Genomic DNA, 21,536 nt, shown 5'->3' on the forward strand with positions numbered 1-21,536 from the left:
TATCTTATCAACTAAACTGACTGTGAAAAGAGTTTTGCATTTGTACTGCATTCTTTCTTCCATTTCTTCTGGTACCAGCTATTACAGATCTACTTCAAGTGCGTAGCTAACATCTTTCATCATTAGAGAAATAATCAAAGCAGAAGAAGGAAGAGGAAGTCTTTTTAGGGTATTTTGGCTTTTCTCATGTCTTATGATACTTAGAAGCATAAGACTGGAATCTGGTGTGAGCTAGAGGGTTGTCCTTAGTTACTGATTCTTTCTTCAGTGCATCCCTGAGTTACTTCTTATTTTGTATTACTTTTTTTTTTTTTTTCCCAGACTCCCTTTTGGGAGCTTCATTTAACAGCTAGTTTGAAGCAGCACCCCATGTCCTAGCATTTCTTTTGTACCCAGATGCCTCAGAAGAGGATGACCTTTCTGATCTGGTTAGGAAAGTGAACATGAAGTCTGTGCTCCAGCTGAGAAGGCATCAGCCCACACAGATATCGAGCCTCTTGCCAGCTCCTTAGGAAGCAGAAGCTTCCGATCTTACTGGAGCCAGAAAAGCTGAAATGATTTATTTAGCTGGCCTGATCACTTCTGTTTCTTCCTTAATTTATTTATCATATGTTTATTTGTTCTGCTGTTCAAAGCATTAAAGAAAGGGGAGGAAAACCACTAGGAAGCAGACAGTCCTTTTGCTGAGGGGTATTTTGATTTGCGAAGCTGTCCTTTTCATCCCCCTCAGCTTGAAGCATTCCTCAGCCAGACTTATCTCCACACTTTACAAACATTTAAATATATGCTATGTCACTTTTATTCTCTCGATTCAGACATTTGGGCAGAGCCTGCAAAAGAGCAAATTAGCATCTGTTTTCCTCTTAAAGTCAACAAAGAACAGCTGCAGCACTGTTCCTGAAAGACTGCTCAGGGCTCTGCCACCCAGGGATCAGGAAATTACTTAACCACCAATACTGTCAAGAGGATGGGACCAGACTCTTTTCAGTGGTGCCCAGTAATAGGATGAGGGGCACTGGGCACAGACTGAAGCACAGGAGGTTCCATCTGAATATGAGTAGAAACTTCTTTACTTTGAGGGTGACAGAGCCCTGGAACAGGCTGCTCAGAGAAGTTGTGGAGCCTCCTCCTCTAGAGACACTCAAAATCCACCTGGATGCATTCCTGTGCAATCTAGGTTGGACTAGATGATCTCCAGAGGTCCCTCCCAACCCCGAGCATTCTGTAATTTTGCTATGGCATCTGGGACTTTCTTTTTGACAGACTTTTAGAATGAACTGCAGTATCAAGGTTCTGGCCATTTTTGATGAGATGGGTGAATGGGGCTGCATTAGAGTCCTATTACATGCATATTCTTTCCACATTGTGTTCAAACTGCAGGGTGAAAATGCTCACTATCAGCAAGCTAATTAATTTAATTTAATTTCACTGTACAATGGGTACTACTGAACATGTATCTGTGGAGATTCCCTGTGAGGATCCTGACCCACTAAGGCTTTGAAAAATGCACAAGCAGTACTTGTATGATGGTGCATAAGGATGTAAATTCCTCTATACACAGGATGATTGCTGTTGGGAAGCAATGTATAAGTACCACAGTCTCAGCTGTTGCTAGTCATGTGCTGGTCAAACTGCCTGTTTCTGTTCTTATCAGTAGGTTTGCATTGACTCTGGAAACAAATGGACCAGCCCCTGTTTGCTGTTGATAGAAAATGGAGTAAAGAAACTGTAGCTGGCATGGCATGGGGCTGTCCTACTACCCACAGAGAGATAAGGCTTGTTCTCATTCTCTGTTCATAGCACATGCCCCTGTTACAGGAAGGCACTGGGGAACTGTCCTGTTTTCTCTGCAGTTTACTACGCAAGACAGTTGGATGCCACGGAGCCAACACATTTCAAGAGGGTACAGATACATGGGAAAATAGTCCTCTTTGCACAGGCCAAATAACTCCTTTTCTGCAAGTGGTTACAGCAACAGCAAACCCGCTACCCAGAATCATTCATTGGGTGTAGTTGAGCATTTCCCTGGGAGTGACAGGATTGTCACAGTAGTAGGATTACAACTGCACTCTGGATGCTTTGAGGGTCTCCTCCAGCACCCTTGTGTTAGATCTTCGGTCATACCAGCATTCACTGATGGAGCCATGATGTATGAAATTTCAGAGGCAAATTCTCCTGCAGTACATTTAGCAAATCTAATTGCAGTCCAGCATCTGGAGTCCTGCTCTTGCTTGCACTGTTAAACAGTGAGCAAACAGTGCCCACAAAGAATACTACTAAGTACTTGATGAAGAAAGCATATGGAGAAAATGTACAATGAAACAGTACATAGTACATGTGTACGCTACGTTTAGCAGGTCTACATGGCATCCTTGTAGGTATTTTGCATAAGTTTGCATTGGCTTTATTTTGTCAGAATCTCTACTTCTCTCTGAAGCAAAATTAATATTTTAACCATTTTCAGCCCTCTCCAATTTATTCATAACTCACCTTCCACAAGGGAAGCTATGAAACTGATGTATCTTCCTACAGGTTTTTCTGAACTGCTTGAATAATGTTCAAGCCTTCAGCTCTGTTACTTAGAGCCCCCTAGGCAGGAGTGTATAGCATTTAGGAAGCTGACTGCATGATCCCTTATGTCTATATTTATACCTATCTGTTTCTATATATATAACTGGGTGAAGTCCTCTGATCCACCCTCAGTAAGCAGATAATGACAGCCTCTCCAGTGTCTGCTGCTCACAGGTTAGAAGGGTCATAGCCCGCTCTGGTAATGTCCACTCCATTAGTCACAAGAAGCCACAGGGGAATACTGTCGAAGGGAGCTGCTACTAGCCAGTTCTAACTAATCCCGAGGGCAAAAAATTTAAGAAGCTACAATTGTATTTCTCATTTGACCTGCCTGCTGGAATTGACTTAATGACTCTCTGGTAGTATCCGGAGCCATGGATGGGTTTTCTAAATATTGGTAAGCTGTTTTCCTTAGTATGTGCAGGTTTTCTACTTGTATACTCTTGTTTGAAAAAGGACCATGTGATTGTGGTTTTCCACAATGAATATTAAAAAGATGTTGTTTCCATCAGCTGAAATATGTCATTGTAATACATTTCAACCAGGTAGAGGAAAGGCAGATGAAGAAAACATTTATGATGTCAGTGTTGAGTAAGCCGAACAGACTCAGATTATTTATCTGGACCTTTTTAGATGCAGACTGCTCTTGTTATAATTGCTCTTAATATTGTCTAAATATATTTTATAGGATATTTCCCACATAAACCACTTCCATGGACTTTGTATCAGGTACAGTGTAGTGTCTAAAGTCTACTGGTTAAACATGTTTTATAGGCCAGGTTTTCTGTTCGAACAGCTTTCATGGGGTTGTTTGTCAGTGGACTTTGACCCAAACAAGATCATATCAGGAAATTCCACCCCAGAATGGAAGGCTACAGAGCTTTTATATGGCATTTCTTCGCAATAGGTTCGACTCTCAGGCATGGGCTTACATTTTTTTGTAATATACCAGTCATCTACTGGATAATATGTTCCCTTGTGCATCTACACTAAGGGATTGACCTACACAAGGCACCAGGGTGAGGGGAGGCTTTCAAAGGGCTGTTTTCTGCTTTGTTTCATCCCATTCTTGAATATATGTCCTTGGGGGAATGTCAATCAGTGTAATAGCATAATGAATCCATTTGTCTGGCAACAATTTATATAATACCTGTTACTCTAAAAACTAGATGATTTCTGAATCACTAATTAGTTTTACAAGCATTTACAGACACCATTAATTCTTCTGTTTTCAACAAGACCAATCAGTGACTACTTAGAAGGAAAAGCAGTGATTTGATGTTTGTGGAAATTTATTTAACTCTGGATCCCAACAGGAAAAAAGTCAGTAAGTTATCAGTGGCAAAGCTTGGTTACAAAGGTGTGTGCTGTAAGACAAACTGCCTACTGTCAGAAACAAGATAGACATGGCACAATTAGAGCTGTGAAAGGCACGAGGTAAACCCATTCCTCCCGAAACCATGGTGCTTTACTGTTTTCCTCCGAAGGAGACATCCAGAGCATGTTCAACTTGTGGCATAGGTGCAAAGGAGGAGAAATACATCATGTGGTCTTAAGCAACTCCATTGTAGACTCTGCAGCTTATGTCAGGATTAGTCTTCTTCACCACTCGGATGGAACAACTTTTCTTGTGGAACAGGCCAACACAATTCACCCTGTCGTAGTTCTTGGGGATTAAAACCCTGTCATTGAGAAAGGCAAAGAGAAAATCAGCAGCCGAGACATGGATTGAGAAGGATGTTTTCTGAGCAAGAGCCATCCTGGAGCAAGATACATCACAGATCATTTTGGCTCATGGATTCCATCAATACAAGCACAATGGATTATTATAGGAGGAATATAAAGCCCTAATCATGGCTGTTAACAGATGAAGTGATTTCCCAATGTTTGTTCTTGTTCTCTCGGTGTTCTTTCTGTTAGGGATTGGTATAAATTCCCATGCAGAGGCAAAATACAGATTAATTCTGTCTGCCCCATTCAAAATAAGGCTTTCTTGATAATTAAAAAAAAAAAAAAAAAAGAAAACATTTAAAGAGTCCTGAATGAGCCCAGAACGAATAGCTGACAGATGAGCCTCTAGTCAGCACAGGCTGACTCCCTCCCTCCTATGGTTAAGGACAGCCAGGAATGTTTCCCACCAAGGGTTCCTAGGTTGTATCCTTCCTCACAGACCTTTTATGGGACTCTTTTTCTTTTACCTCAAGAATGCTTTATTCCAGCCTTTTGGGGAAATAATGAGTTCACACCACTATATTAAAGAAGAAACAGCTCTCCTTGATGTGTCACCTGCTATCCATGAGGCAGGAACACATAAGAAGATTTAGAAAGCAAATTATCAGAGTAGGACATGTGTGTCCTGCTTTCATGAGCTGGAAAATTGGACTCTTGGCAGCATGTGAAGGATGTGAAGCAGCTTTGACCTGATCAGATGTTTGCAGGCAAGCCACTGCTCTGGTGCACAGCTGCAGAAGCCCACATATATGTGTTTTGTGGGGTGTTTAGGTATCTGGAGACAAGCTACTGAACAAAAGGAGGAAGAAAACAGAGCCTAAAAGGAAGCATACATGCAGCTAGAAGAACCAAGTGATGAGGAAGAGGTCTATGCTGGGAAGATCCTAACTATATTTCATTTTGTTTCTTCCCAAAGAAGTCTATGTGATTATTAGATTATCCTGCTTGATCACAATTAGAGCTAACAGGGGAACAGGAAGAGGAATTTTGCCTATGTGAGTATGAAATCCCAATGCATGCTTTCAGTGAGACTTTTTAAGTCAGAACATTTCAACCAGTTCCTGTAAAGAAAACTAAAAATAGTTTGGGTGAACTTACAAGCTGCAGCAAGTCATCGCAGTCATTTTACACTTGCATTGATAACAATCTTCAGTCTTCCACGACGCACCAAAAACATAGAGGTTTCTGTTTGAAAGGCACCCTGCATGCACACACCAGAAAACGATAGTCAATAGAAAAATATGAACATACATCAATAGACATAGACCACAGTCTTATGTTTGTGGGCTAGTACTCAAAGCACTGATTTCCATAGAGTCACACCAGCAAAGAATCTAACCCAGTGCTCTGCAGTAAGCATACCATGTCTTTGCTCCTGAAGGGTGCATGAGTATATGACATGGCATGACAGAGTGGTAGCAACCACACACCAGAGAAGTATTATTCTGCTATTATTACAATGGATCTGAGAAACAGTTTAGCTTATGGCTATGGTAGGATATTTCTACCCTTTCTCATACTCAGCATACAGGTCTAGACTTTTAGTTCTCCCTCCTCCCCAATTCTTATTAGTCTTCAACTTGACCTGCTAAACTGGATTTAAACACCAGCTCTGTTTGCTTTGATTTTAGTGTCAGATACCCATGTCAGATTAGTTAATGCTGCTTAAAAGTACACTTTTTTTACCACACGTGCAAGGACTTCAGTGATATGCCTGCCCAGAGGGTAACTATTGAACAAGGTAGAGTCTCTGTATGTCCAGAGATGCCTCCAGGTGGGTTGATTCCTTAGTGCAGTGCTGTTTGGATCATTCCTCAGCAAATAACATATTCTACTATTCCAGGATTTCTAAGAAAAAAAAGGCTTTTAATCTCTGGATTTATGCTTCAAGGATGTCTAACATATTTGCCATTCTTACCGTATTTACTGGCTGGTCTAAAGTAACAGCGAGCTTCACACAGGATCCTTGAGAAGGTGAGGATCAAACAGAAGAGCAGCAAGAATTTCTAGAAAAGAAACAAGAATCTTTATTTAAAATTAGGTGTTTTTTTCAAATGTCTATCAGACTAACTTGCACAGAATTAAGGATGAGTCCTACTATTTCCAATAAATTCAGATTAAAAAAATACTTCCTGTTTACACACACACGTACACACACACTATAAGCTGCTAACTTACCATACTTGCACGGGCTGCTCACATTTCATAATGAGGAGTAGTGTGTATTTATATACAGTGAGGAAACAATAGTCAGTGCAAAGGGACGTGATATAAATGTGAGAACCTCGGGTGCCAATGGACACGCTAACCTGTTCCGATCATCAGTCACAATGTGGCACCTCAAAAAGTCTTGCAAAGGCTTGTTTTATGCATTGATGTACCCTGGCATCTTGATCTCCATTGTGCTGGTTGGTGTAAGTCTGAAGAAACTTCAGTAGAACGACTAGCTACTCTACATCAACATTGGTGTCGGAAGAAGAGTCTGACCCCCGGAAAGCTGTGCCTCCAGAACTGGCAGGCCATCAAGGAACACTGGGAAAGGGCACATGGTAAGCAAGGCAGCTGGGCACTATTGTTCTGCTGACCTGCTACAATGAGATCACCCCAGGTATGAAACGGGCCATTCATACAGTGCAGTGGTGTGGAGAGTCCACTGTTCTCAGACTGATTTATTATAATTTCAATTATTTTATATAAGACACATTATTTTGTCCAAATTTAATGACCTGCATGGACTACCTGTAGTTTTGTATCTTTCAGTTGCTGAAACAAAGCCAGGCCTGGGGAACACAGACGGATCACAATGACGAGGTAGCACTTTTTTGGCACCAAAAGTGGGATGAGCTGTACATTGTCTCAGACTAGAAAAGAAGGTAACAGTCAGGACAATTGTCACTCATGTCTCCCTTCCTGACAGCAACAACAGTGATGCGGAGCATTAAGGGAGGTAAAGAAAGAAAAAGTTGCCATTTTCTTTCACCACATGCATGCCCTGCCTCTATCAGAGCTGGAATCGGATACAAACGGCAGCATGGTTTCTGCAGCACTAAAATGAGGACATTTCTTTCAGTATACATCTTGCCACAGGTGTCCGGGTCTTTGTGCAATTAGACTGTTGCAACACAGAGTGGCTGGTTTTGAGATACAGTCAGGAAAACTAGCACAGATCCCTGTGCTTGCTTTGAGGGCTGTAGAGACTCAATACTTTACTGAATTAGAGCATAAGCATAACAAGTTTTAAAAGTTACCAGAGGAGGCCCAGCATAATGAGTTGAATTAATTCCATTAGCTTGGCTCTTTCAGCACACATGGATTTAATTAGACACCTTGATTGGTATGGCTGAACTCATTAGCTTCCACTGATTGACAAATAGCTAGAGGAAGCAAAGCTGCACTGGAAGTGGTTTCTGGATAAAAGGGGCAGTGGCAGAACAAGTGTGGTCTCTTGAGGGATCTGGAGTAAAGGGATGGTTGTGGAGGAAGTGGCTGCTGTTTGTTATGACAGATTTGTTTTATGTAAATTCCTTTTGTTTTTATGTACTTAGTGAGAAGCTTTAGAGCTTCTTTAACTTTGTGGGGCAGCTGTCAAATCTTGTGTTAACATTGTGATTTTAGTGCATTATGTTCATTGTGTGTGGTTCTGTTTCAGGAGACAGTTGTGGTATCTAATGAACTGCCTTGAGGAAAAAAATTCTCCTCTGATAATTCTTAAATGAATTAAGCCCTATCTGAAGGGAAAAATTTGCTCCAAATAACTTTGTTAGCTATGAGAAGCAAGAAGGTGAAAATGCAATTTATCTCTTCTACTGCTAAGTCTTTAAGTATGTGATGTGAGTTTGTTTTAACTGATATATTAAAAATTCCTTTTGAGAGGTCTGTAAGAAAGAAGTTTGTCATAGGCATGAGATCAAGCCTATCAATATTTCTACTGCTAAGAAAGCTTAAGAAGTCACTTTTCCCAAATGAAATTGACCTCAGCAGTATTTTTTTTTCCTATGAACCAGTTTCTCTTTCAGCATTAGCATTGGACTCTCTCTTACACCCCTAGTAATTATTTCACACCAGACTCAGCTCGCTTTGTTGTGCTGCAAGGAGTAAACTCCTGGTTTTGCTCTATGCTGAGGGTCAGAGGTGCTAATGTATTTATTCCCTCAATGAAAATCTAAATAGTGTTATTGTTAAGTTTTTGTTCTCTTGTATCAAGGGTAATTCAGCCAGGCCAGTCTATGTCCAAGTTCAAAAAACACTTTTAAAGCTACTCGGTCCATGATATCTCCCTGGAGATTTCTCTCTATACTCATGGACAGAAGACACTTCTAAAGTGCTGGTTATGTTATTAAACCTCACTTGAGCAAAGAGAAATTGAGCTCAGGTCTGCTGGCTGAATCAGGATGTAGGTTTTTGTGTTCTCTGTAGCGCTGACTTTTCCATCCTCTCCTGCCAGTACAACACTGTGGCAGAACTAGGATGCCATCTAGTGACTGCAGTGGGTTTAGAGGAAGAGAAAAACAATTCAAACAAAACCTCAGCAGCAGAAGACAAAGGAAGTTCCAGAGCTGTCTTATCTGTTGATGAATAAGCTGTACTAAAGTAACTGGGCTGTATTTAGAGCAATCTACTCGGTCAAGCTCCTTATACTTCCCACTAGGCTTGCTGAAAAACTTAGGTCCTCTCTGACAATCTTGGCTGGCAGTGAGCACCAGGAAAAGAATACTGGCATGCTGTTCTCCATTTCTGATACCATTTTGTTTGTTCTAACTTTCAAACTCCTTACTGAAAAGAAATGCGGGAGTCTCCTATTCAGAAGGGAGACTTGGAAGAAAGTGAAGGAAGACATTAATGAGGAATATTGGTGAAGGGAGATATTAATGAGGAATATTGGCTGTTCAGCAGAAATTATATGCTAAAAACACAGGCCTGAGATCAGCCATGTAGCTAAACCAGATATTGGACTTCTGGGTGCTATGCTTACAAATGTCTCTTCCAGGATTCATAATAACGCTACAGAGTTGATCTCTTAATTAATCTATTTGCATAATTTGCTGTTAATATTATATTAGAGAACAATGCTCTCTGCTTGGAATGTACCTGCTTAACAGTATGCCTTTACACATTCAAATATTATAAATAGAAACAAACAGCTGAGCTGGAAAAAAAGAGACTGTTGCATAATAATCCAGTCTCTGACTTCAGGAGTCTAAAGAATTTTGAACGAATACTGCACCAAACCAGACTTCACCAGCTCACCTCTCCTTGACCATCACCTTTGGTACACAGGACACATCCTTTTGTCCAGGAGCAGGAGAGCACTACAAGAAAACAAGCTCTTACAATCCCCAAGAAGTTTCCTCCCTGTGCAGAACCTGGAGAGACTAAGGGACAGCCCTGTTAGGAGAAATCAAGCAAGTCCCAGACTAGGAACTGAAAAGGGGAGGCAAAGTGCCTCAAGGAGCTGTTGTACTCTAATGAGGCTGCAACATGGCTCAGTATAGCACTCTAGGGAAGCTATGTGGTCCCAAGCTGGTATTTCAACATAGTCCAGCTACCCTGAGCTTCATACAATGGACTGGAGTGTCTTTGTTATACAGCTTAGGAAATGTGTTATTTCACAGCCTCTGAGCCGTTATACAGGGTGTTTCATTTGCAAAGCAATTATTATTTTAAATATGGCCCATGTTTTTGAAACACCCCATAGTTAGTTGTTAAACAAAACTGCTTGTTTCTGTCTCTGTAGATTTACCCCATCTTTGTGGGCCAGGGCAGCAACGGGAGAAACCTCTAGAATTGCAGTGGAAAAAATACTGAGCTATTTTGAAGGATGTTATCTTGTGGTGGCAGAGGACTGCAGTTTACCAGTGCTCCATAATGGATCTCTACTTGAGGTATTGATTATGCTTAAGTACTGAAGCCCTGGAGAAGTGTAAAAAGCATGAGTCAGTGGTTGAGATTATGCGCTGAAAGAAATGAAATGTGAAAACAGGATTTTGGGGGTGGGAAGAAGTGTTAAAGTAACCTGGTCTTGCTGAGTATTTCAGACTGGTCATGCGACTTTTGTGTTCTGGAATTTCATGTAAATACCTATTATAAAGTAAATCAGTTTGCCCTAAAATAAACCGCAACTTGGCCCAGAGAAACATGCACACAACAATGGATTCAAACAGAAATGTTCAAGCTTTCAAAAGGTGCCAAGGCAAACCTTCCTGCATACCAAAAAAGGAGTTAACTAAGAGCAACGTGAACAAGTGAAATCATCATGAACTGAGTTTATATGAGGTTAAATTGGCATGAAACAGCATGTGAACTACAAACCTCTAGGTTCTTTGGTATGTATAATGTAAATGAGATATGGACTTTCCTTGTTTATGATTGTTTAAGTTGGAATTTATTTTTAAGATTGGGGCAAAGATCTGAACAGAAACAAAATATAAATAGCTACTAAGAAATTAAGTTTTAGGTGATAAACACTGATAGGAAAACTTCCATCAGGTTGATGATGTGTGTTCTGGTATTTGGTTTAAAAGACTTGATAGTTGATAGGCTAAGCACTAGATTTCATTTTTAGGGCAAGAACACCTTTCCAGTGCTCAAAAGTGTCATGAAGAGAATAACTGGAAATATAGGGACCAGGGCCAGCTGTCTGAAACTGCCACTGTTTCTAGCAGGACTAGTGGGAGAGCTGTGTGCTGCCAGCTGCAGAGAGGGAAACTGAGGGGAAGAGATCACACAGCCTCTTCTGCTCTGCCTGGGCTGAGCTGCTTCCCAAGGCTCTGCAGAGCGTCTTAAACCTTCAACATACATAATCATGATAATCGAGGAAACTCTTACGTGAATGTTTCCTTTCCACTATGTGGAGTTAATAGTGATCTAAGGCTTTGAGGACTATGGATGTATTCTTTGCATGTAATAGCATTGTAGCTCTGGGTGTTGAAGTAGTGAAATGCAAAGACAAAACATCACTGGGCAAAAGTGCGAAGAGCAAAACAGATCTTCGATGTTCTCTACTTTCCTGATTTTGAAGGTTTTGCTATCTTCCCAAAGCTAGATTCCTTGCTACAGAAGAGAGCCAAGTTCCTCCTGTGCTTCTGGTGTTCCACAACTAGATGCAATAGGTAATGTTAGCCGTTTCCACGATGAAACTTGGAGCAGACAAGAGAAGAGCAGACTGCTCCCTGGAAGACTTTTGGACTAGACATGAAATGAATTTTTCCTACTTCTGCATAGCAGACAGGGTAGATTCCCATATCAAGACTTGGCTGATGGTGGCAAAGGTGCTTCAGTGGCTTTAAAATGTGGTTAAATAGGTCTGGGACATGTAGGAGTGCCAGTAACGCTGGTGGAAGGCAGAGGTGGAATAAAATACCAGGGTGTAATTCCTAAAGCCCATGTTGCTTAATGGTGCACATGTGGTCAAGGCTGACAGAAGCTGAGGTTTGACTTGCTGCAACAGAGAGCAAGACCGGGCATTCCTGACAAGGTGTGCACTCATTCTATCATTTGAAATGAGGAACTATGAAAGCTTTGAATTGCTATTTCTTTTATAGGGAAACAGAGCATGGAGACACAGATTGCTCACAGTTACCTGTGGAAAGAGGCAACTGAACAAATGTACCCATAAAGATTACCAAGTAGCACACTGAGAGAGCTTATACCAGCACATGTATTCCTCCCAGTTATTGTTTGTGGATTTTTTTTTTTTTTTTTAAACTCAACGCTAGACTGAGGACTGAGTCTGCTGTGCTGTGGCTGCAGTGGAAGTACAGAAGTACAGCACTGGATTAGACTGGGTAGCTGGTGGCTCTTGCAGTCCATAGGCTGGGCAGGCTCAAGAAACCATACAGGATAAAATATTAGAATACAAGATATTGTCCTAGAAAAGTGAGTGTTCATAAAGATTTTTAAGCTGCTTTTATTTCCTTCCCATGGACTTTTGAAATGTTAATTCTTTAGGTTTCCATCCTCAAAGAAGAAAATAAGTCACATGAATTTCTGATGCTTCATCTGATTTTATTTTAGCTATAAGATACAGTTGTGCATGAGTAACAAAATATACTCCCTGGCACTGAAGTGTGACTGGAAAAGAATTCAAATTAGCAGTTCATGAGGATGCTTAAAGATGTTGGCTTTAATTTGTCCTCTCAAGGAAGGAACAAGTCGGTTCTTTCTTCATGGGGAAGCAGAAGGCAGAGAAGCCGAGGAAGTCTTGTGGGTAGATGTTCAGTTCTATTATGTGTTAGATTTCATGAGTTGATTTTACTCAACAGCCACATTTTTCAGTGTTTTTGATTCTGTGAGGGCGAGAACCATTAAAACAGAACAGAAAAAGGAAATATTCCCCAAATCCACAATTTTTTCTCTATTAGCCCACCGCTGCATAGACTGGGCATTCTTTTGAATGATCTTCTTTCTCAACTACTTTATAAGTACAGGTCTCCTTGTTGAAAATGCTTACACACTTCTCTTCATCATAGCCAACTGGTCTTACAAAGCTGTCATTGGAAAAAGACAAAGAGATAATGAGACCACGAAGTAAACAGCTTCCATTTGAGATGATATCTACAATTTTGATATGAAGAGACTGTACTGAGGAAGCGTGTAGGAGCAGAAAAGGATGTTCACACAAAGCTCCCAGTTTCTTAGCCTGCTGCTTAAGCAGGAATAGGGAAGAGTTGTTGTTTACTGGCGTGATTTATACGCAAGGGATGTTTCTTCTGTTTATTTACTATTCAAATATAATTGATATTTTTCTTTTCAGACACAATATGGAACAATAATTGCATGACTGGTTGTGTCACTCCGGTAAAAGTTACAGACATGTCAGTGTACCTTGAACAGTTTCTCAGAGTAAAGAAGGGGCTATGTGTGGTTTTGGGAATATCTGAATTACAAGCAGTAGAAAATTCTGAAGTATCTACATATTCTCTCTTCAGTCAGTGTCTTGTCTGAAATTTTAGCCCTAAGAAGAATGAAGTCCTTGTTTTGAATCAAGAATATTTGTCAGAAGAACTTCTTGCATGTTTGGTGATGATGCTGTCGGGTTAATGCATAACTTTGTGATATGAAGTGAGTAAGAAAAAGACCAGAGTCATTTCTCAGGGACCCCTGTATGAAGGGAAGTGCTTTGTGCTGCACCACAGCAGCAGAGGAAACCCCCCCACTGCTGTTCTGAACTCACGTGCTACAGCAGTTGATTCCACTCGAGGTACAGGAGCAATAGTAGCAGTCTGTGTTTGTCCAGTGTGTATCAAATTCATGCAGCTCTCCATTTGAGTCAAGACAGCCTGAAAAAATGGTGCACAATGCTACTGATTATACGAAACAAGTGTGATCTTTGTTCACTTTTGCTGTTAGCATCCGTATCTGGCAAACACAGAGGGTCCCCAACAGAGCAGGACTGCTGCTATTCTAATGCATGGTGAAGGGTATCGTGCGTCCCTCTGTTGCCTGTGGTTATTGCCAGCATTGGGTTTCCTGGAGTAGTTCATCTTTAAGTACAGAAATCAGAGCACCCATCAGAAAGGCAACTATGCACAGACCTAGTCAGAATTAAGCCAAATAGCTGCATGTTTCTTTTGAGTGCTAATTTTCCTTCTGCTCCACTTGTCTGCAGACTGATAGACTAGATCTGTTCAAGAAGAGCATCCCCACACTCAAGAGGAAGAGCTGTTCTGTTCTTAAGAACTTTCCTTGGGATAGGGAAACAACTGAGTAAGTTTATCAGTGAGTTGAACACTTGCCATTCTGTTTCCTACTTAATATTGATCACATAGAGGAGGGTACTTCTCCCTTCTCTGTCTTTCTATATATGATGTCATAATCAAAACAGAAATCATTACTTCATGCAGATGGATAAACAAAGTCTACGCTACTTGCCTGGTCAAAATTAGTTTGTAATTTGGTCTGGGTGATGTTCCTCAGATAAACTCTTATTTCTTAATAACAGATTATAAATTTCCTGCTCTCCATACCCTGTTCCCCCCACTTCTAGTGGTTTCTCTCCACTTTTTCCACTGATGAATTGTGATAAATCAAATCAAGCAGTGCTTGTGGTCATGCCTGTCAAGCTGAGGAGAGTTGACTCCTTACCTGTCAGCTCACCACGAGATATCCCTGGATTCAATGGCTCATAAAAGCAAACTGCATTGGACAGTGTCACACTGATGGCAAGAACCAGAAGGCAGGCCAGAATGGTTTTCTGAGAAAGCAGAGTTAATATGAAATCTCAACTATTTCTAATAGTAGTACTGATCATCAAGACATCTTAATAGTTATTTAAGTAGAAGCCATTTCCAATCAAAATCTTTTGCATTTTAGACACTTCAACAGACAATCAGAAATACTGAGCTATTGAGAAGAAGCAGAGCCAGAGCATCATGTGGGAGGGTTGTAAGAACTTCTTCACTGGACTCTTAAGAACCCACTGAATGTTTCATCCCAAAATTGAAAGATTAAGAACAAGCTGAAGAACTTTGGCTAAAGGTGAACCCTCAAGACTTGGCCTCACGTTGAGCAGAAGGTCAGAACAAATAGCCTGCAGGTGTCCCTTCCAGCCTAGATAGTTCTATATTCTATGAACTTTGTCAGCAGCTTTTTCTGAAAGTTCAGCTTAAATTCGTCAGCTAGTTTCTTATACTTCAATATTAGTTTAAAATCTTTGAAGGGTTTTTGCTGTGGATATGAAGGAATAAATACAGAACTCTAAGCTGGAATTAGCTGTGATGAATTTAAAATCTTGATAAGACAGGAAAGGTAGACCATGACTGAGCAATGACATATACACACATGTGTATTGTATTTTTATGTGGGGTTTCTTTGACAGAGTAGAACAGGTGATTTCTAAAAAGAAGTCATCACAGAATCACAGAATGTTAGGGATTGGAAGGGACCTCAAAAGATCATCCAGTCCAATCCTCCTGCCGGAGCAGGAACACCCAGATGAGGTTACACAGGAAGACATCCAGGCGGGTTTTGAATGTCTCCAGAGCAGAAGACTCCACAACCTGCCGGGGCAGCCTGTTCCAGTGTCTGTCACCCTCACTGGGAAGTTTCTTCTCAAATTGAAGTAGAACCTTTTGTGTTCCAGTTTGTACCATTATCCCTTGTCCTATCATTGGTTGTCATATCTGTGGGCAGGAAGTGCAGAAACTACCATTTAATTTTCCAGAGGACAAGCAAAACCCACAGAACTACTACAGAGCTTCAGACGAGTAAAAATTAAGATAATGTTTTTGAGTTTAACTAGATGTTCAGACACCATCCAGACTTCTCACAAAATTGAAGGGCAGTTCTAGGTTAAGGCATAACAGAGCTGCTCTCTGCCAGAAGAGAGATCACCTCCAAAAGTTACATGTAAGTGAAAACAGTTTATAATAAAAAGCCTTAGCTAGACTGCTGTTAGACATCTCCTGCCAGATAAATGCTGATACATTTTACCCGAGGTTCTTACCTGCCTATGCCTATCAATCTGACTTCTGTCCTCAAAACATAGTTTTAATTTTCTGTGTGTTGCTTAGACCTGAGTGCTCAGACAAATTCAAGAGAAATTAATTTTTAAACTTTTGCAACATACCATGGTCTTTTGCAGTATAAGATGTAAGGACTCACCATTCTTGCAGAATTATGAGGCTTCCAATAAGGAGACAGCCTGTAAGCAGCTTATCCCAGAGAACTTATATAGAGAGGGAATTTGTGATACCAGTCCTTGAGCAAACTGAACATGCATGAGTAACTCCAATCAGGTTCCTGCAATATGGCCTCATAGGGTGGACATTATTAAAATAAGCAAATTATATACAGGAAGGTTTTGTTCTGAGAGGCACTGAAGAAACAGGTGTGGCTTTTGTACCACACCAGATCTGGGAGGTGCTTCAAAAGGAACTTCCAACCTGTGCATATGTGCTTTCTCTTCTAACTTTTCAGACAAGCAGTGACCACCCAGCAGTTCCCACCTAAGAGCCCTCCCTATTTTCTAGGTGAAAGCTATGCTAGGTATGAAAATAAGTTCTTGCAAGCAGCTTTTTTGTGAATGAAGCAAGAAGTGACCTGTCTAAGCCTGGGCAGTGTCTAGGGACAGTGAAAAAGCTCTTTGTGTGATCTGTGGACTCAGGAGACTCTAACAACATGCTGTGGTGCTGAAAGCACTTGGAACAGTAGATGTAGATAGTCCACTCATACACTGATTACTGAGGTCATTTGTGGCCCATGTTGTGTTGCATTTCTTTTCATGTTGTTAGTGTACGGGATGAGAAGTGCCTTGCTTGTGTGGGGAACAGGTATCTCCAATAGATGTTGCACTGTTGAAATCTCGTTGTCTTCCCAATCAGTTTATTTCTCACTCTTCTGAGAAAATCAGTGGTCTACCGAGTTCTATGCCCTCTTTCCACTTCTGTTTCTTTCTAAGGCAGGGAAAAATCTTGAGGAGTTTGTTGAAGATTCACCTCACTATTTTACTTCGTAGTTCTTCAACTGGGACTTCTGGTAACAGCTCACTGAAGACCACAAAGCTAATGAGAGCAATACAAGATTATCAGTCTTGTTTTCTTTGCATCCTCCAGTGCTAGGCAATCAACAGAGTACAGCATGATAGCAGAGAAGTAACGTCACTAAAAACAAACAAGTAGCTAATTATATGAAAAGCATTACTCTGAACAAGTTAAAGCTAGCAGAGATACACTACAGTGAAAGCAGTCCAGGAACATTATTTCTTAATCCAGCATTTCAGAACTCAGTGCTACTGTCCCAGTCTTGAGAGGGATGTGTTTTCTGCAGGAGAGAATAAGTGCAGGACTCCTTACGGAAGTTCACGTGTTCAGCCATTAAAACCAGTAGGCTGACTGGTACTGCCATTGAGGGATGGAAAGCAAGAGCAAGCCTGAGGCATATAAGCTCACAGATCATAAGTAAACAGAGCTTTAACAAGAAATTTGTCTTAACCTTGAGCTGACAATGCTATGTATAATGTACATTTGTTTTACAGTTGTTAAACAAAGTCTGTCACATTTGCGTATGAGAAAGGACACCTGTTAAGGAAAGGCACAAGCAAACAGTACTAAAATATACAGTGTGCTGTTGACACAGAAATGTATGGTAAGTGTGGTGTAGAAGGAAGTTTTATCTTGGTGGGAACATTTTTCTTAACTCTGTGGCTCATATACCCACAAACCTCAAGGCCTATGCCCTCAATTCTCTCCTACTGTAGGAATTAGCAAAGAATTGTATTAATTGTACAGGCAAGGGACACAGATGATGTGACTTGATCCCAGGTAACCTGTGGCATAGCAGAAATTCTAATAGAAGTCTCAATTCAAGCTGGGAAGCCCAGGCTGCAGACAACAATGTCATTTCTACCCTGATCTGAACACCCCTGTCTACTTCCATATGTAGCAGAGCCCCAATACCTGGGCCAAGTTCCAGTTTTAATTCAATGCAATTTCAGTGGGATGAGAAACACTTCATTCCCCAGCCTCCCCACCATTTATTTCTGCAGGTAAGCAAATATCCCTCTTATTAAGGCACAAATGTGTTGTTTTTAAAACCCATGGCAATTCCTCAGCTAGTCTGGAAAATCCTGTCAGATCATGATCCCCAGATGAAGGATCAGTGCTAAGCAAGGGACATAGAGATAGACAAGAAGATCTGAAGACCAACCACAGATGCCAGGCTGTATTTGCAAGTAGGAGATCTCCATCTCTGCTTTGTTGGTAGCACTAGAGGAAATAGCCACTGACACTACAGCAACAAGTGCAAAAGTCCAGAGGCAGCAAAACAGAATAGATAGTAATGGCAAAATTAACAAAAAAAAAAAAAAAAAAAAAAAGATCTCCAGTTTACAGGAAATGCAATATTTCCTACACTTCTAACTTTCAACTCAAGCCACGTGGTAACAAAAAGGTCTTAGAAATCTTCAGTGAACCAGAAAACGAAAGAAAAGTTTATTCCAGAAAAGAAAAAACACAGTGATTTTGAACACAGCATGTCATCCTGACCCTGCAGCTGATTAAGCAAATGAAGACTATGGTCTGTGGAAAAAGTAGACTTTTTGATTAAAGTGTGATTGAAGGAGTTAGCTATAGGAAGGGCGGTGAGTGGGAGCATTGCTGTAGCTCCTGCCACCAGTGCCTCTGGCTTTGTGGAGCTTACACAGTGCAACAGTGGACCCCCCCTGGTTGCACTGGCATTGGAAGCATGCCTTTGGTCCTTCAGGTGGTATTGAACTGGTGCAGTCTTCCACCTTTAACACAAGCTGCACATGCATGCACAGAATGGAAGGAGGCTTAATTTTGGTTTTAGTTAATTTTGGTCAGTTACTTAGCTTGGCAACGTCTGGGCTTTTTTGGGGAAAGTTCAGCTAATTCTACGTGCACCTCACCTACGCTGTATTTTACCTCTATTCAGAGAGCATGAGCTCGTATCCATTTCTTTAAACTTGTTAGTCACAGATTCCATTAAGATAAAACTCAGTGGTTGTCTGTTACTGGTGCATGAACTCAGAATGGACTGAAATAGGGAGGGCAGCCACAGTATGCTTCAGCCAAATCCATGGGATATCTTGGCTGTTGAGATCTTTTCTCTTTTTTCTTCTCAGTTGTTTTACACTGTCATGTATAAAATTCTGCTTCTTCCCATTCCTTGTTCTACACCCTTCCAGTCTGTTCCTGATGAGCAGCAACTAAGAAGAGAAAAACATTGAGAGAGCTGTTATGGCTCTTATCTCTAGCAGGATTCACTAGAATTGTGCCCAGGCTGTTTAGTTCATAACAGTATGCATTGCACAGTGGTGTCAAGAAGGAAGACCAGGAAGAAATGCTGTAAAAATCTCACAATATGTATGACTACTCTCGAAACTATTTTAACAGTTACTGAGGGCATGCTTGTGCTAGAATAATTGTTTTCCCCCTCTTTGAGAAAGCAAACTGGAATCACAGCACCTGAAAGGGTAGAACATTTAATAGACCTTATGTATTGTTTTTCACGAAATGACACCCAGCATTTTAATTTTGTTATTCCTTCAAATGTGAAATAGATTGCAGCTCAAATGCATGTATGGTGTTGCCATGGCTCTTGGATCACATACATATCAACAGATTGGCTCTGAGTGTTATAAACTCTTAGGAATCTAGAATTTGGACTTCTCATGTTAACGATATGTTGTTTCCAAAGAGCTCTTCATGACCTGTATGGTGTTTCCTGCAGTGGTGAATATGAAAATGGCAAAACTTATTCTTCAGTGTCTTAGCAAGCAAATGGAAGGCAAAAATATTCAAAGTTTGGAGAGGTTCTGGTGGGATTTTGAGCACATTATTGAAATTCAACTAGCAGTCAACAATTAGTTTTATTGCTGCAAAGGATGGGAAACTGAACTGGTGTCTCTCTATGTTTTTGCCCTATACATTTCTCTTGGTTTTGGTGGCATGCTAATAATGACAAGTATCCAAAACAGAGGGTGTGTGATACATCATCCTATGTGACTGCGGTTGGATCATCTCATGAATGCAAAGAAGTTACCTGCAGCAATGCTATTTAGCATTTCCCTTCTCAGTAGAGGGGCTTTCCTATTCATAGGAAGACGGAGTCAAGATTCTTGAGCTTCATTGTCAAAATTGTTTCATTTATGTAAAACAAAAATAGTTTCTGTAGTACCAGCAACTCTGGAAATAGAAAACCAAATACAATTGCATGTTGAAACTAAAAGATCTCTTTTTTAAGACATCTGGAGGGACTTTCTGGGTCTCAGTGAAGCCAGACCACTCTCTGGCACCTCTAGGTCAGTTCTCTCTAAATTTCCTTGGCCTGATAAACTCACCAGAATTCACTTTCTTGCTTTTCCAGTGTCACCTCTTGTTTGTGCTGGGTTGTTCAGATTCTGCTTCAAGTACATGTGGTGGAGAAGGTGCCCTTGCTGTGGAAGATGGGCTTCCCCACCCACAGATACCTTCTGGAATAATGTCCTGATCACATTGGTCAAGTATGCAGTATCTTACCAGTCCCATAACCTTAATTAATATCTTAAGCATGAGATCCAAAGCCTGTGCTAGATTTCTTGTTTCAGTCACTCATGTTTTTACTGGTGCTGCCAGCAAATCAGAAATCTTGCACTGAAAAAGTCATCTTCATCTGCAAGAAAATTGACACCTAGACTCTACAGAAACACTTGGGACTCTGGGAAGTAATAAGGCTCCTAGTAATATATATTTTTAAAAAATGTCCAAATAAAGCAAGAAGTAGAATGAAATGTTATTAATTTAAAAGTGAACTAAGCATCTGTAAATCACTTAAAATATGAAGCCTTAGTGAGGAACTACTAATATTAAGAACAAGAATATAGCCATATAAGATAATCAACTAATTTCGTAATATTCATTTTCACAAGATACTCTTTAGAGGAATTATGTGATTAAATTCGTGAATGGAAGTCAGATTTCAAAAAGGCATATGCAAATGTTTATACCGGAAAAAGCTGAACTGACTCTAATTCTGGTCCCTCCAATTTTTACAGCCTTTCAGGAATCAATTGTACAGAAACACAGATTTCTTGACTGATATCCAGCCTGCAGTGCAGAGAACTTTAAAAGTTGAAGTATGTAATACCTCTGTTTGCAACCACTGGTATCTTAAGTGAACCCATAAGAAAGTTTAAAACAGTGTTCATATGTAAATTACAAAAAAAAAAATGAAGCCAGAGAAAACTTACCACTTCAAGTCCTTCTGATTTTACTGATGGCTTGCAGAGCTTGAGACAGGTTGTCTTGAGAAGCAAGTACCCCAATAAATAAATATAGACTGAGAGTTGATTTTGGGGCCAAGTGGTGATCCCTGCCCTCAGAATGCTGCGCTCTGTGTAAACTCATACTTTTACAAGACCACAGATTTGTTGTGATTATGAAGCATAATCAATCCACTTGTCCTTCAAGGTATGTTTCTTTTCAAACCATACAAGAAACAACACAAAATTTAAAAAAAAAAAAAAAAAAAGGAAAATTATTACACTCTTCCATCCTCACTGTTTTCTTCAGAGGTCCCAGGTGATAGCACAAATCTTGCCAAAACTCCTGCAGCAGTTCAAGTGTTCCCTGTGTGCTCTGAGTAGGACCCACTGTACAGCATGTCCAAAGCAGTGCACCCCCTCCAAATGATAATGGATTTTAACACCTGGTGAGCTAAAATGTCTACTCAGACCATTGGCTGCAAAGCTTGTGCCAGGGCACTGGTGCATGAGATGTTAGAGTAGTGACTTGAAT

General features: G+C 40.6%; 1 protein-coding gene across 9 annotated transcripts in view; it reads left to right on the forward strand.

Moving 5' to 3' along the window:
• Positions 1-21,536, forward strand: part of LOC136104207 (anthrax toxin receptor 1) — a 197,486-nt gene that overhangs the window by 122,674 nt on the left and 53,276 nt on the right. The gene's annotated exons all lie outside the window — the stretch shown is intronic.

This window comes from Patagioenas fasciata, chromosome 8 (genome assembly GCF_037038585.1).
Source record: "Patagioenas fasciata isolate bPatFas1 chromosome 8, bPatFas1.hap1, whole genome shotgun sequence".
In the NCBI taxonomy this organism is placed as follows: Eukaryota; Metazoa; Chordata; class Aves; order Columbiformes; family Columbidae; genus Patagioenas; species Patagioenas fasciata.